We start from the raw sequence: 16,458 nt of genomic DNA on the forward strand, positions 1-16,458 counted from the left end.
CCCCAGATGCTATATCTTTTGATAGTCAGGCACCATTAGCTTATTCACCACATTTGCTTATGCACACATTTGTCTTCAGTGATCATATTGGGAAGGTGGGCACCCACTGATATAATTTTTTGTTCTTTGATGTCTGATAGCTAGTCCCTTCTACACCTCGTGGTCACACGGGCTGGTGTGCTTCTTCCATGTGGGCTTTGTTGATTCTGAGCTAGAAGGCCACTTATTTATCTTCAAGCCTTTAAGACCCCAGACGCTATATCTTTTGATAGTCAGGCACCATTAGCTTATTCACCACATTTGCTTATGCACACATTTGTCTTCAGTGATTATGTTGGGAAGGTATGTATCATGGAATGCCAATTTAATAGAACAAAGTGTTCTTGCATTGAATAAGTACTTGAGTGGAGGTCCAACGTCCATCTGCTGCCTTAAAACTAAACCTATAAATAAATGCATGTAGATCGATTTTCCCACCATCCTATATAAATATATTTACATATGTACATGCCTGTACTTAGACTTCTATAAATGCCCTTGTCTCCTAGCTCTTTTTCTTCTATTTTCTTTTACTTTCCTCTGGTCCCACTATCTGCTCAGCCTTCATTTAGCTTTCAGTAATTTCTCTTGGTTACATTGTCCTTACCAGGCCTCTCACACCCTCCTTGCCACTAATTTTGGATCACTTGTTTCCTGGTCACAAAGGAAATTTTAAAAGCATCCTGTGAGGAACTTAAATTCTGTAACATGTTCAAAGGAATAAAATAAAAAGTTTCATTAAATATAAAAGAAGACATGGTCAAAGAATGATTTAGAAATCATAGAAATGTGTCTACAAATAAAGGGGGGGACCTCAATCGATTAAAACATGGCTTAGACATCGCAGAAGGGCAAGTCCAGGAAGAGAACAATGGGTCTACCAAGGTAAGCGGGAGTCGCACGAGAGATGAGACACAAAGTAAGGGCCAAAACTTAGGAAAAGGAGAGCTAGAACTCACGAGTCCACAGACTCAAGAAAAGTGCTTAATTCGGAGCAAAAGAAATTAATACAAATCCGTTCTGAGACACATTGGAGTAAGATTTCAAGATAAAATAAATAAAACCAGTCATAAGAAACTCTTATTAAGAACTACAGAGAAAAGTTAGATTCACTTGCAAAATGGACTATCAATACAGACACTAATTTTTCATGAGTAAGAGAAGGTGCATTAGAAAACAAACAAACATGTTTCAAAGAGACTAACTCTATTGAGCTAAATTTTCATTAAAAGTGGAGATTAATTACACTTACATATCTACTTTTAAAAATCATTTTATTGGGGGCTTGTACAACTCTTATCACAATCCATCCATCCATCCATCGTGTCAAGCCCATTTGTACATTCATTGCCCTCATCACCCTCAAAACATTTGCTTCACTTATATATCTATGTATAAAACGCCACAAAGAAGTCTAAGTTGGTCAAAAGTGACGGGTGTGTGTCCCAGTAACAAAAGAATGGTTTTCTTTTGAATTGGAGATGTACCCCAAAATTGAGGTGGAAGCGAGAGCAGCTCAGGAAGGGTCACTTCCAGGTGAGGTGAAGTCCCCAGAAACAGCCTTCTGGACTGTCTCTCCTGCTAAGAGAACTAGTTAGCGTAGAAAGCTCATCATTAAAATAATAAGATTAAGTCCTCTTTTCCCCAAACAAAGAAGCTTTATATATAAAGTCTTTGCTTTATTTGAGATGAAAGTTGAGGATCATAGAATTTCAGGTTTCAACATCATAACAGTTAAAGGGTTTTCTGTAACGTGTCAAGCTCCAAACCTGAACCCTCCTAGTGAGTCAATGGACTTTGACTAGTTCCCAGTTTTTCTCCTCCTGATGCTGTGTTATGTTGCTAACCAGGAATTTGGAGGGTGAGCTCCATCTCCCTTCGGGACTAACAGCCTTGGCTTTCAGTAGCCATCAAAGGACCTCTAGCACAGTGCTTCTAAGACAGTGTCTGGCGGGTGCAAAAGGTTAACCAACGTGGATGCTACCAGAAAGGTGGCAGGGTCAAGTTTATCCATTGGTCCCCAGAAGACAGAACTGGTCAGGCCCAGGAAAATCCATCATTAACAAAGACCATGTTCGACAACCAATTTTGAGGAGGAAGCACTTGTTAAAAGCTTGTGAGTGCCTGACATGAATACTCCCAGAGGTCACACACTCCGGGCACTGTCCAGGTGGCATGGAGGGGCACAGGGCTCTGCCCCATGATGTACAGTTCTTTTCCACAACGTTGGAGAGCAAGCCAGGCTTGGGGTCTGCGCGTGCATCTTCCTACAGCTTCTCAGAGTCCTGTGGACAGAGACTGAAGAAACAAACCATGCGGGAAACAGCACTCTAATACACTCCACTGAATCTAGGTTCTGGTCCATGATGAGTTAGACTGGTTTTCTACTTTTAGTGTTTTTGCAGTAAAAAAAAATAGTAAAGTGAATAAGCTTGGTGTTGAGAAAAAAAAAATTGTGAGTGGCCATCGAGTGGCAACAAGCCTCTTTCTGTTTGGCAGAAACACATGTGAAGCAGATCAAAGATAGATGCAAACGATCCATTCATTGGACTAATGGACCATCTGAACATCGGGCGTCACACCTGGAGACCAAGAAATTAGATGGTGCCCCGTTACCACTATAAACTGCCCTGAAAGGTCTCAGTGGAGGGTCCAGGACAGGGTGGGAGAAAATTGTGAAACCAAACTTAAAACCCTTAAAAAGAGCAGGCTTCTTGGGCGGCTGGGGAGACCTGGAGGCACAGGAAGTTGCGCCCTGGGCTGAAGCCACAGGTGGGCAGTTTGAAAGGGCCAGCTGCTCCCAGGGGGAAGCATGAGACGTTCCCCTTCGGTTCAGAATGACAGTTTGGGAAACCCACAGTGGCATCTCTGCTCTGTCCTCTAGGGGTGCTGGCCTGGTCCAGGGGGTCTGCAAAAGCAGGCACTGACCCTTGATCCTATGGCACAAAAGTATTCACTAGGTGGGGTGGAGTGAGGGGGCACACTATCTTATTTTCTGAAAACAGGTGGTAGGCCAAGAAATCTTGGGAAAGTATCCCTTAGAATCATCCATCATCTGAGATCAAAAGGACAGCATTTGCCCAGGACAAAACTCAGAAGGAGGAGACCTGGAAACAGGAAAGACAGGGAAGTGGTGGGATCATCCATGTTACAGTTTAGGGATTGCGATCAATGGTCTGAAACCACATGTATCTGAATTATGGAATGAAATGCTGATCGGTTCTGTAAACCTGCACCCAGTTCACGGGAAAGAAGTTTGAAAAGAGGTCTCTATGGCGTCTTCACCCTGAGTGCGGGCGACTGGGGGAGCCCTGGTGGTTACCTGTTATGCTGCAACCCGCAGTCTGAACCCCCAGCCGCTTCTCAGGAGAAAGACTGGCTCCCTACTCCCCACAGTTACAGTCTCAAAACCCACCAGAGGCAGTTTTACCCTGTCCTATGGGGTCACTATGATTGACTCCATTGGCAGTTTGTTTGTTTGTTTGTTTTGGACTTGATGGCAAATAGTTTTGGTTTTATCTGAGGACATACTCATAGTCTTCCCATTGTTTTATCACAGTCACTTCAACAAAGAAATCAGAAGAAATTTTCTTATGATGATGCTACAATAAATCCCAATACAGCTACTGACAGTCAGTCCACGTGGTCTACAATATACAAATAAGGTTCCCTAATTAAATCGATCAATTGAAAGGCAATCCAAATGATGAAAACTCAGGTTGTGGCATGGAAGCCTGTGCTATGTGACCGCTGTTTGTTTCTGTTCCTAAAACAGACCAGAACAAAAAGCCCACTGTCATCCAGTCACTGGCAGCTCTGCATGATCCTACACAGCGTGTCCGAGGCCATAAATCTTTCCTGGAGCAGAGAGCCTCGTTTTCCTCCCTCCGAGCATCTGGTGGGGTTGAACCAGTGACCAGGCAGTTAGCACTGCAATGCGTACCCAACAGCACTCTCAGGGCTCCTTTGATGCCCCTATTCCTTAGCAAGCCCTTTTGCTGACCCTTCAGTCTGAGCTCAGAAGACACCACTTCACCTCTTACACTTCATCTGCTTACTCTTCCAGTGGCAACCCCCACTTCACGCTGTGTAGAATACCTTACGTGAGACAGCCAGAATACGTTACGTGAGACAGCCAGAATACCTTACGTCCGACAGCCAGAATACCTTACGTCCGACAGCCAGAATACCTTACGTGAGACAGCCAGAATACGTTACGTGAGACAGCCAGAATACGTTACGTCCGACAGCTGGGGAAATCAGCCAGTAAGTGGGAGTGAAAAGAGATGAGAAGAGTAGTACATGTGACTTGATTCTTGGAGACAGATGATTTTAGAAATCATCATATATAACATGCATATATACATTATCTATCTATCTAGATATAATAGATAGGAAAAATAAAGTTTTCTAAGTTAGACCTGCCTCCTCTCCCCTCCTTCCCCTCCCCCCCCCACCCGGTCCAGGCAAGTGAGGAGCCAGGATGAACTTTAGAATGAGTGTGTCCTCTTGTTTCCTTTCTGTCTGTGCTGAAGAGCTTGCCAGAGGCATTCAGATAGGAAATCACTCCTATTCAGTTGAGGACATGTGTTTTCCGATGTACAAATATCCTCCCCTATCAGAAAATCAAGTGAGGGAAAAAACATGCTGGGTAAAGTAAATCAGAAAGCAATGCCTAGGTGGGAGGAGGATGGGTTTCCGGGGACAGGGCCTTCTTGAGAGCAGTGGGGAACGTGCACGGGGGACTGATGGCTCCGTGGGAGAATTCCCTTCCACATGGGAAATGCTGGGTCTGTACTGATTGACACCACTCACGTGTAGCCGCTGACTGTCTGTGGAGTCTTCCATGCCATTGTGATGTTCCCTGAGACATCCAGCAGAGCGGCCAGCCTAAGGTGGACTAGGAAGACGGTCAGACGATCTACTGGTAAAAATCAGTCAGTGCACCAGCCTGTGTGATCACGAGGTGTCGACAGGATCAGGTATCAGGCATCAAAGAACAAAGAATTGTATCATTGTGAATGAGGGGGAGTGCAGAGTAGAAACCCAAAGTCCATCTGTAGGCAACTGGACACCCCCTTACTGAAGGGTCACAGGGAGGAGATGAGCCAGTCAGGGTGCAATGTAGCAATGATGAAACATACAACTTTCCTCTAGTTCTTAAATGCTTCCTCACACACACCCCGTACCCCACTATCATGATCCCAAGTCTACCTTACAAATCCAGCTAGACCAAAGGAGAAACACTGGTACAGATCAGAGCTGGAAACACAAGGAATCCAGGAGAGATAAACCCCTTAGGACCAATAATGAGAGTAGTGATACCAGGAGGGGAAGGAAAAGGTGGGAGGAGATCTGGGGAACTGATCACAATGATCTACATATAACCCCCACCCTGGGGGACAGATAACAGAAAAGTGGGTGAAGAGAGACACCAGACAGTGTAAAGCATGAAAAAATAATAAATTACCAAGGACTTGTAAGGGAGGGAGAATGGGAGAGGGCGGGGGGGGGGGGGAATGAGGAGCTGATACCAAGGGCTCAAGGAGAAAGAAAATCTTTTGAAAATGATGATGGCAAAAAGTGTACAAATGCCCTTGACACAATGGATGTATCAATGTATTGTGATAAGAGTTGTAAGAGTCCCCAATAAGATGATTTTAAAGAAAAATTCAGTCAGTGACAACCCTGTGGATCACTGCAGTGCAATCTCCTTGTGCATGGAGTTACCATGAGTGTGAGTGCGTGTGTGTGTGTGTGTGAGTGCGTGTGTGCGTGCGTGCGTGCGTGCGTGTGTGTGTGAGCGGGCACTTGAAGGCAGCCAAAAACAAAAACAGACTTTATGGAGTCTGGTATAGGAGACAACACGGCACAGAGCGGACTCACTAAACGCAGCGGCGGGAATGCAGTTGTAGAAAACAGCCTACACAGGAAGAGCAAAGGAAAGGGGAGGAATCAGTAAATCAAGCATGGCACGCACAACTAATCCAACAGTCCAGGGGATTCGCGGAGGAGTGCATGGCTGCAAAGAAGAAAAGTGGAAAGAAAATCATGCCTTCACGCAGGGCACTTCCCCTCCAGGACAGCAAAGATTTCGAAATATTCAAAGGCGCGTGCTTTTACCCAGCCACTCCCTCATGCTACAAATCTTTCGGGAGCCATAATCGCCTGCCTGGCGCGGTGCAAGGTGTTGCACACATGGGAGCGTGATGACGTTTTTTATCCATACGGAGTTTGGTTGGTGAGGAAGCAGTGCCATCACGTGGTCGAGCAGACGTGAGGGACTGAGGGGGAGCAGGCTGGAACAGCCTTCAGGGAGAGTTCTGTGACTCACTCACGGGAATCGGAGGCATCGACAAGAGGGAAGGATGCTCAGTTGCATAAGAAGTGCAACCAGCCAGATGGGTGAAATCTAGCATATCCACGTGGAGGGAGAGGAAGGAGGTAGGGCAGGCAGACAGGGGCTTGTTTGAAAAGACCTGGACCATGATAAGGGATCTCCACTCTGTGTTGTCAGAAATCCAGAGAAAGTACATTCTCTTGAGGAAGAAGAAAACGGTCAACACTTGACAAACTACCCAACCGCTGTTCCCATCTGCCTTTTCTTTGGCCCATCTCCTGCTCCAGACGCAGCAAAGTATGACATGTCTACTTTCCCTGCTACCTTGCACCTTAGGTATGTGTGAGACACAATTCTTGTGTTTGCAACGTAAGAGGTAGTCTGATGGGCAGGTTTTAGAAAACTATTTTCTTTCCAAATAAACTTTCTCACCACCTGGGCCATACTCTTACTTCTTGTCTTTAAATTCTTAGGCTGAAGGAAATTATACCTGGGAAGGCCAGATAATCAGAGAGATATTAACAAACACCTTAAAATTCTGAGCCCCTAATCTAATTCTGAATTAAGTGTGTCAGGCTCTGATTACAGAGCCAATAAATATTCTTGTGTTTTAAGCCACTGTCAGCGAGCGTTGTTTGGTACATGCAGCTGAAAGCCTTCTACACTGTTACACCAAGCGAGTTACAATATTCATAAACCGAATGAAATTAGTTCTGGAATTTACCAAGGGCTCTAAACCATGTTGCAAAATGCTTACTACTTATGCATTGCAGGTAGTTGAAAGTCGTCCTTTCTGGAAATGTTTTTTATTATCGCTATATCAAGAAGGCAATGTTGAATTCTCCATCTTTTTCTTTCTACCGCAATTACTATTCCTTAATTATAAAATACTGCTAGCGCCATCATTACCGATTTGGTTTATTTTGAATTCACAGGTTAGGCTTACAGAGTAGGCTACTTTACATTTGAGCTATAATTTGCCAGATATTAGATTTTAGTTTTTATTTACGTTGCGGTTCACACAGAGCTCAGGCTCATATTCTTCTTTGGTAAAGTCTAAGCATCCATCTGTGTTCTGAAATATAAAATATTTCCTCTCTTCTGCCTTCAGGGGGCGTTCTTCTGATGTAAGGGTAACCAGGTTTGGTCTGAGGTCTAATGCTTTTCTAGAATGCTTCCATAGGTTGTTCCCCCTGGGAACTGCCCAGCCGTGCTGCTCATCAGCACTTCAACCTCCATTCCCTCAATGGGTCAGTGTCACCTTCCTTGATGCCCCCTGCCCGTCCTGTCTCTTCAGACCAGCATCTCACACTTTGCAGGCACATGTAACTGTCCCTACTGGAGGGTTGGAAGAAAATCTGTTACATTACTATTTAACATATATTTTTTAATTTTGGTATCAGAACAAGGGTCATCAGAAACTTCTACCTTCACGAAAGGTTAAGGGTCCTCTCCTAGCCTGGCTCACCTGTGTGCAGTTCCCTCCACCTCGCTTCTGGGAAATCCTTCACTCTTGCACAGCAAGGGACCCCATTTCCTGCTTTGCATCAGGTTGCTTCCCCCCCCCAACCGTTTTATTGGGATATATTTCACACATCACACAATTCAATAGTTCAAACACATCAGGAGGTGTACAACCATCACCACAATCCGTTTTTGAAGATTTTCTTTGTTCTTGTCCTCATTGCTATTCGGTCCCCTTTCCCCCCAACCTCTCCTGCTATGCCCGCAAAGAACCATTAATCCGGTTACTATCTCTATGGATTCTTCTATCCTAGATTTCATATGCGGAAAAATATTAAGCAAAAGAAAACACTAACAGCAAAGTAAAACCGAGAAAAACCTCAGTCAAAAAGAAAGCAGAAAATACTAAACACTGGAACAAACTTAAATGAATCATAAGGGAGATCAAATAATATGGTGCTAAATTTTCACCAAACTCTATCTGCAACAATCCACTTTCCAGTGCATTCTGCATGATAGCAAGGCTGTTCATGTCTCTGGTCCAAGTCAGAGGAGATTCCCAGTGGCTGAGTTAATGTGGATTTCCCCGGCCCTTTTTCTTAAAATGGCTCAAAAGGGAGATCAAATCCATCATGTTGTTCTTGTTGTTAGCTGCCTTTAAGTTCATCCCAACTCCTAGTCATGCTAAAACGCTGCCCGGCCCTGTGCCATTCCCACGAGAGGTTGGTTATTGGACCATCGTGGTCCATAGGATGTGCTGGGGCTGATCTTTGGAAGCAGACTGCCAGATCTTCCCAGTCTGTCTCAATCTGGAAGCTCCACTGAAACCCGTCCAACAACGTAGCAAGTTGTGTGTATCCAGCGGCAGAGGGTTGATGGCTGCACACCAGATGCCTTGGCCAGGAATTGAACACATCTCGTCTCTGGGGAAGGCAAGAGTTCTGCCCCTTTACTGCATGCACCCTCTCCCCTTATGCTGTCGTGTGCCCCAAACCAATTCTGATTTACAGCAACCCTCGATGACCGTGTCAAATTGCCCCCTGGGTTGCCTGGACTGTAAGAAAGCTGGTCACTAGCGCCTTTCTCCTCTTGCTGAGATACTAAGTGGGTTCAAACAGCTGGCCTTTCAGTTAGCAGCCACTCGCTCCACCAGTCCACCACCAAAACTCCTTGCACCATAAGGATTCTTCTTCCCATAATGTGATACCACAAAGACAGACTATAGCCAAGCGACTGAGGTTTGACTCCAATTCCATATGCAAAGGCGGGTGGGGGGGATTGTTGTTAGTGGTCTCATTGACTCTGACTCCTGGAAACCCCCTGTGGAGAGAGGAGAACTGCTCCATAGGGTTTTCCAGGTTGTGCTCTTTGGGAAGCAGATTGCCAGCCCTGTAATCTGCGGCATCTGTGGGTGGTTTTGAGCCCCCTATCTTTGGCTAGGAATTGAGCACTTGCCTGAGTGAGCTGCCCAGGGTCTTCTCCAAAAGGGGATAGAGATTCTCTACTTGGCATTTCTGTTCTTTTTTATCCAGCCCCCTCCACAGGGAAAGATGAGGCTTTCTACTGCTATACAGAGTTAATAGTCTCAGAAACCCACAGGGGCAGTGGTACCCTACCCTTTAAGGTCACCCATGAGTCAGAATTGACTTGATGGCAGTGAGGGATTGTCCCCCTTTAATTAAAATTGGCGTGTCACCCTGTAATAAACACCAACGTTTGTTGAAAGCAGAATGGGTTAGCAGCCCCATGCCTTGTTATCGGTTGTGTATAAAAATGCACACAGTATCTGCTAACAGGTTTAGGTCATGCTGTATTCCGGACAGCAGCACACAGAACTGCACGCCACCACCACAACCATCTCCCGAGCCTAGAAAAGAACCTGGATTATTTTACAAACATCGAAAGGGAAACAAATAAGAGAAAGGGAAATATAGTCAGAAACATTGGAAAAGAACAAAGAGAGAAAAGGAAGAAGAGCGAGTTGTTCTGTTAAGCAAGACTGGGAGCTAATGAATCCGGTCTTCTGCGGATTATGGCCAGAAGAAAATCAAGAGTTTAGGTGACACCCAATCCTTGGTGGAGGCAGAGGTCCAGAAAATTGCCATGGCAATCACAGCTGTTTATGACCTTCTGAGGAGGAGGGATATTGAGACTTTCTCTCTGTTACAGGTGAGAAAGTGGCAAGACACCCTGGAATGCTGGAGGTGAGGAAGAGGGCATTTCCAAGAGCCAGGGGAAGAGCAGGCTCCGCAATCCCACCCCACTGTGGGGGAGGTCCCAGGGGCGGTCCAACTGAAGTGAACAATAAAAGAGATGTAAGAACAGTGGGGGAAGTAGGGAAGCTAAAGGAGAAACCGGAGGAGAAGCTCTGTGCTTTACAGCCTCTATAAAGATGGTATCCGGCTTTTATGCCTCAAGACAAGTTGGCTTTGCAGCCTGACCGTATGTCATTGGACCTCAGCTTCCTTACTCACAAAAAGGAGCTAATCTTAGACCGTTGCTATAAAGGTTGCATGAAATCATGTAGTCGCTGTCTATTTTATGAGAGGTACTCTATACATTTTGCAACACTCACCTTTTCTTTAGTGGTGAAGTAGAAACTTGCTTTATCCACGATGACCAATTCGAGTACTAGAAATTAGACAGCATATCAGCAGAACAAAAGATGAATCAATAATGGCATTGGTTTGTTTGGACGGCAACCAATGGTGAAAAATAACTGAAGCAGGTCTGAGATTCCTTCTAGCCCTTTAAGAACCTAAGGACTAAATTACCAAACATAATCTCCCCACGCCGCACATATTTCCATATGTCGATTAACCACAGCATATGATTGACTTTATGCTTATTATGACCTAGCTGAAACTAATATATATATAATTTCCTGAAGAACATAGCTACTTCACTATCTCCTCCCCAAACAAATCTCACAGCTGTGCTGTAGGGCAGGGTTTAGCTGCTGCCTGGGTTTCAAAGACTGCTTCCTTATGGAAGTAGACTGTCACATCTTTCTGCCACAGAATGGCTGGTGGGTTTGAACTGCCAATCTTCTGATTAGCAGTGGCACTACTGCACCACCAGGGCTCTATGAATATCTTACACGCCCCCCCCCCCACACACAAACTCACTGTCATCAAGTCAATCCTGATTCATAGCGACCCTAGAGGAAGAACTGCTCTGTGGGGTTCTGAGATTGTAACTCTTTAAGGAATTAGAAAGTTGTCTTTCTCTAAAATAGTTTCAAACTGAGGACCTGATGCAAGGGGCTTAAGTGGAGAGCAAATGCCTTGAGAATGATTGGGGCAGGAAATGTATGAATGTGCTTTATACAATTGATGTATGTATATGTATGGATTGTGGTAAGAGTTGTATGAGTCCCTAATAAAATGTAAAAGAAGAAAAGAGAAAAAAATGATTAGGGCAAAGACTGTACAGATGTGCTTTATACAATTGATGTATGTATATGTATGAACTGTGAAAAGAATTGTATGAGCCCCAATAAATTGTTAAAATAAATTAAAAAAAAAAGAAAACACACAAACAAAAAAAAGATAGTTTCAAACTGCTAATGTTGTGATTAGCAGCCAGATACACAACCACCGCACCACATCCAGAGTGCTGAGAAGTATTCCGAATCCCTCCACACAGAGATCTCCTTAGGATTTTCTCAACACAATGAGAGCAGCATTGGTCACGCACTTAATTCATAACCAACACCCGAGTTCCCCTGCATTCATCATTTCGTTGGGGCTCACATGAAATATATCTAAGGTTTTTTCCATTTTACTTCCAAAATAGTCCCATTATTGTTCATTTTCCTTGTCACCTTCTGCTCAATTTCACCATCATCTCTGAACTAGGTTTCTACTTAGCTTCCAATTTCAACTTACAGTCGATCTGATTCTTCACATAGCCTTGAGAATGATCTTTTGAAAACAAATCACGAGCTCTGAAAGCCTTCAATGGTTTCTCTTTGAACTTAATGTCCAATGCCTTTCCTTTCCAAGGCCCCCAACGATTTTACCCCTATTTCACACTCTACCTCTCACGCTAGTCTCCACCGGGTCATCAACCTTTGAACATTTCCGGAGAATTACATAATCTTTCCTGTTTCAAGGCTTTTGTGTTTGCTGTTTCCTTTATCTGAAAAGTTTCTCCACAGCTCCTGACAGGACTGCCCTTCCACAGCTTCCAGACAAGTCTTTTCTGAACATTTCATGTAAATAATTTCCTCTTTATACTTACGATCACATCTGTACGTATGTATTGATTTTATTATATTAGCTTTTATTTCTCTGTAACTTCTGTTAGGATGGAGATGATTCTGCAGCATATCTCTTAAATCCAGAATTTTTTTTGGCACTATTAGATGCTCTCTAAGAATTGGTGAAATTTGTTAATATTCATATGCATTCTATATATCTTTCTCTTAACATATAATTATATACACTTATACATATATTCAGTAATTTAAAAATTAAGCTCCTCTAATAGTACAGTCAAAAATTGATCTCCCTTTTAATTTTATATCATCTAAAAATATTTTGTACATAGTTGTTTCGGTGATTATTCAAGCCAAACATGAAGATTATTTTTTCCCTTAGTAATCAGCTCCTTCCAGAAAACTTTTTAGAAAAATTTTTTGTGGTCTTGCCCAATTTGAACACTGGTCTTATGTTAATTTTTTTCCTCCCATGTATTTCATCTCAACTGGCAAGAATACTGTCTGACAGTTTAAGATCCACGGCCTCCACGTGGAGCAGAAATTGATACAGGGATTAGGAAACTTCAGCCCAGTATAAGAAATCCAACTGGCTGCTATAAATTTGAAATCCAAAAGAACACCTGGGCCAGATGGTTTAAACGTGCCTCTTTGCTAATAACTTAGTACAACGGAGAACGTATCTCCCTTGCTGGATGCCATGTTTCAAATGGTGTTAGAGATGGGAATTAAGGTAATGAAAACCAGGTGAACAAATACCAATTTTTCTTGTTGAAAATGCAGGTGGTTTTTTAAAGTGCAGCTGCTAGGTTTTTAGGCAAGGTAATTTATTTTTCTAATTCAACAATCTCTAGACTTGATTTTTCCTTGGACAAGTATGAACTATGACACATGCAAGATGTTATGACTGTTATCGTTAGCAATGATATTGTCGTTTGTATTATGTGTCTACTGCTGTATAACAAGCTATGTTCTCTAAAATGGGGTAGCTTACATCAACATCTGTTATCTCAGTTTCCATATGTCAGGAATCTGAGTGGAGTTCAGGTGGGTCATCTGCTGGGGGGCCCTTTACTATCAAGAGTTTGATGATCTCTAAGGTTTTAGGCTTACACTTAGGCCATTGATCCATCCATCTTGAATTTTTTTTTGTATGATGAGAGGTATGGATCTTATTTTATATTTTTGTAAATTGTTATCCAGTGTTGCCAGTACTTTTTGTTAAAGAGACTTTCCTACTTAATGTGCTTCAGCCCCATGATCAGCGATCTCTTCCTTTTAGGTGCCTTCTAGTGGGTTCCAACTGATGCGACGCTCGGTAAACCAACAGGAAGCACTGCCCGGTCCTGCACACTTGTTCCTGCACTTGAGCCCATTGTCGCAGCCACTGTGCCAGTCCGTGCCATCAATGCCGTCCTCTTTTTCACCGTGTCTCTACTTTACCATGACGTCCTTTCCCAAGAATGGTCTCTCTTGAGCACATGTCCATCTTTGTCTCTAAGGAGCATTCTGGCTTATACATCTTCCAAGACATACTTGTTTGTTCTTCTGGTAGTTCATGGTATTTTCAATATTCTTTCCCAGCACCATAAATCAAATGCATTGATTATTCTTCAGTCGTCCTTATTCAACATCCAACTTTCACATGCATGTGAGGCAATTAAAAACAGCCCGGCTTGGATCAGGCACATCTTGGTTCTTGAAGTAACATCCTTGCTTTTCAACACTCTCAAGAGGTCTTGTACAGCAGAGTTACCTAATGTAATGGCTCTCTTGACTAATGCTTCCATGAGCATAGATTGTGGATCTGGGCAAGATGAAACCTTTGATAACGTCACGCTTTTCTCCTTTTACCAGGATGTTACCTAGTGGTTAAGTTTAGACAGACAAATTTACCTTTGGGTTCTCAACTGTATTCCATTGGCCTATGTGTCTGTCAGTGTACTGCAGCCTCAGCTGCAGAGTAGCGTGTGAGGCTCGTGCGCGTGGAGGGGCACTCCTATTGCGTTCTCTTCTGTAGTAGAACACTGTTTATCTGGAGTCTTTCTGCTTCCCATGTAAAGTTATTTGTTTTCTTATTTCTTTAAAGAATGATAATGAAGTCTGGATCGAAACTGAACATTGACTGCAGACTGATATTGGCAGTAGCTACGTATTGACAGTGTTGTCTTCCTGTCCGTAAGATGTGCATGTGCCTCTATTCATGTAGGTCTCTTGTTAGTTTTCTTTGAATAGGTCCTTTATGTCCCTGGTTAAATTTATTCCTAAGTACTTTATATTTTGAGTGGCTATTGTTCTCTTGATTTGGCAGATTTTTTGTGTATGTTGGTATGGAAGAAGCAGACTCTTTTTCTTTTTTTATGCTGTCCTTTTTTATTGACTACTTCCATTTGTTCTAGTACTTTTTAAAATAAATCTTTTTATTGGGGCTCATACAACTCTTATCACAATCCCTACATACATCAATTGAGCAAAGCACCCTTATACATTTGTTGCACTTGTCATTCTCAAAATTTGCCTTCCACTTGGGTTCCTGGAATCAGCTCAGTTTCCCTTTTTTCCCCTTCCCCTCCCTCCCCGCTGGCCCCTTCCCTCTGGTCCCTTAATAGTTTATAAATAATTATTTTACCTTATCTTACACTGCCCGGCGTCTCCCCTCACCCACCTTCCCATTGCCCATCTCCCAGGAAGGAGATTACACATAGATCTCCAAGATTGGTTCTCCCTTTCTACACCCGCTTCCCGCCTGGTGTCGCCACTCCCACCGCTGGTGGTGAGGGGTTCATCCTCCTAGATTCCCTGTGTTTCCAGATCCCTACTGCACCGCTGTGCATCCTCTGGTCTAACCAGGTCCGCAAGGTAGAATTGGGGTCATGATAATTGGGAGGGGAGGAAGCGTTCAAGAACTAGAGGAAGGTTTTGAGTTTCATTGTTGCTACACTGAACCCTGAGTGACTTATCTCCTCCCCACTACCCCTCTGCAAGGGATGTCCAGCTGTCTACAGATGGGCATTGGGTCCCCATCACGCACTCCACCTCATTCACGGTGATGTGACCGCCTCCCTCCCGCGCCTTTGTTGTTTGAGACCTGGTCTCCTCTGCCCTTCACAATCACCTATGTTGGTGTGCTGCTTCCGTGTGGGCTTTGTTGCTTCTGGGCTAGATGGCCGCTTGTTTGCTTTTAAGCCTTTAAGTCCCCATATGCTATATCTCTCAATAGCCGGGCACCATCAGCCTTCTTCACCACACTTGCTTATGCACACATTCATCTTCAGCATTTATGTGAGGAAGGTGATCACTCAATGATGGTTTTTGTTCCTTGGTGTCTGCTACCTGGTCCATTCAACATCTTATATTCGCTTAGGCTGTGTGCTTCTTCTCTGTGGGCTTTGTTGCTTCTGAGCTAGATGGCCGCTTGTTTGCCTTCAAGCCTTTAAGACCCCAGATGCTATATCTTTTTGATAGCCAGGCACCATCAGCTTTCTTCACCACGTTTGCTTACACACACGTCTGTCTTCAGTGATCATGTCGGGAAGGTGGGTATCATGCAATGACTGTTTAGCTGGGCGAGGTGCTACTGTATTGGGGGAGTATGCGTGAGGAGGCCCAATGTCCACCTGCTACCCTACTACTGAACCTATAAATATATGCACATAAATCTATTTCCCCCATAATCATAAATATATTTACATATGTACATGTCTGTATTTAGACTTCTCTGTATGCGCTTTGCCTCCTACTCCTTTCCTCTATTTCCTTTCGCTTTCCTCCCATTCCACTACCATGTTCAGTCTTCATTCTGATTTCAGTAATTCCTCTCAGTTACCTTGCCCTTGGTCACTCCCTACCAGTCCTCCCATCCCCTCCCTCCTCTGGTTTAGAACCACTCGCTGTTCCCTTGTCCCTGTGTTGGCCAACACCTCCTCCCTTCCCCTACCTCCCACACTCTCATGTCCCTCCAGGACCGTTGGTCCCATTATTTTCTTCTCTCATTGTTTGTCCAGCCTATCTTGTCTAGGTGGACCTGCTGATATAGTAATATGTGCATACAAATGCAGATGACTTTGACAGCGTCCAAGTGGCACATATGAATATGGCTTCGACAACAGCAACACCGACATGCTGATAAGCAGAAAAGCCATCTAGTACTTTTCTTATTGAGTCTTTGAGATTTCCTATGTAGAGGATCATATCATCAACAAATTTACTCCTTCTATTTCACTTTCTTCTTTACTGCCCTGGTTTCAATTTCTAATGCAATATTGAAAAAGTGACATTACAAGTCATTCTTAGCTTGTTCTCATATTCAGGGATCTTCTCAGTCTCTGTGTGGGGAGAATGAAGTCGATCATCGGTTTGTATTTATGCAGTTAATTACGTTGAAGCGTTTCCC

General features: G+C 43.7%; 1 non-coding gene across 1 annotated transcript; it reads left to right on the forward strand.

The window, feature by feature from the left end:
• Positions 1–2,163: 2,163 nt before the first annotated feature.
• Positions 2,164–2,367, forward strand: LOC142461949 (small nucleolar RNA SNORA73 family). Its single transcript, XR_012787112.1, has one exon. It is a non-coding gene; the product is annotated as a small nucleolar RNA SNORA73 family (small nucleolar RNA).
• Positions 2,368–16,458: the final 14,091 nt, after the last annotated feature.

Source organism: Tenrec ecaudatus, chromosome 11 (assembly GCF_050624435.1).
Source record: "Tenrec ecaudatus isolate mTenEca1 chromosome 11, mTenEca1.hap1, whole genome shotgun sequence".
In the NCBI taxonomy this organism is placed as follows: Eukaryota; Metazoa; Chordata; class Mammalia; order Afrosoricida; family Tenrecidae; genus Tenrec; species Tenrec ecaudatus.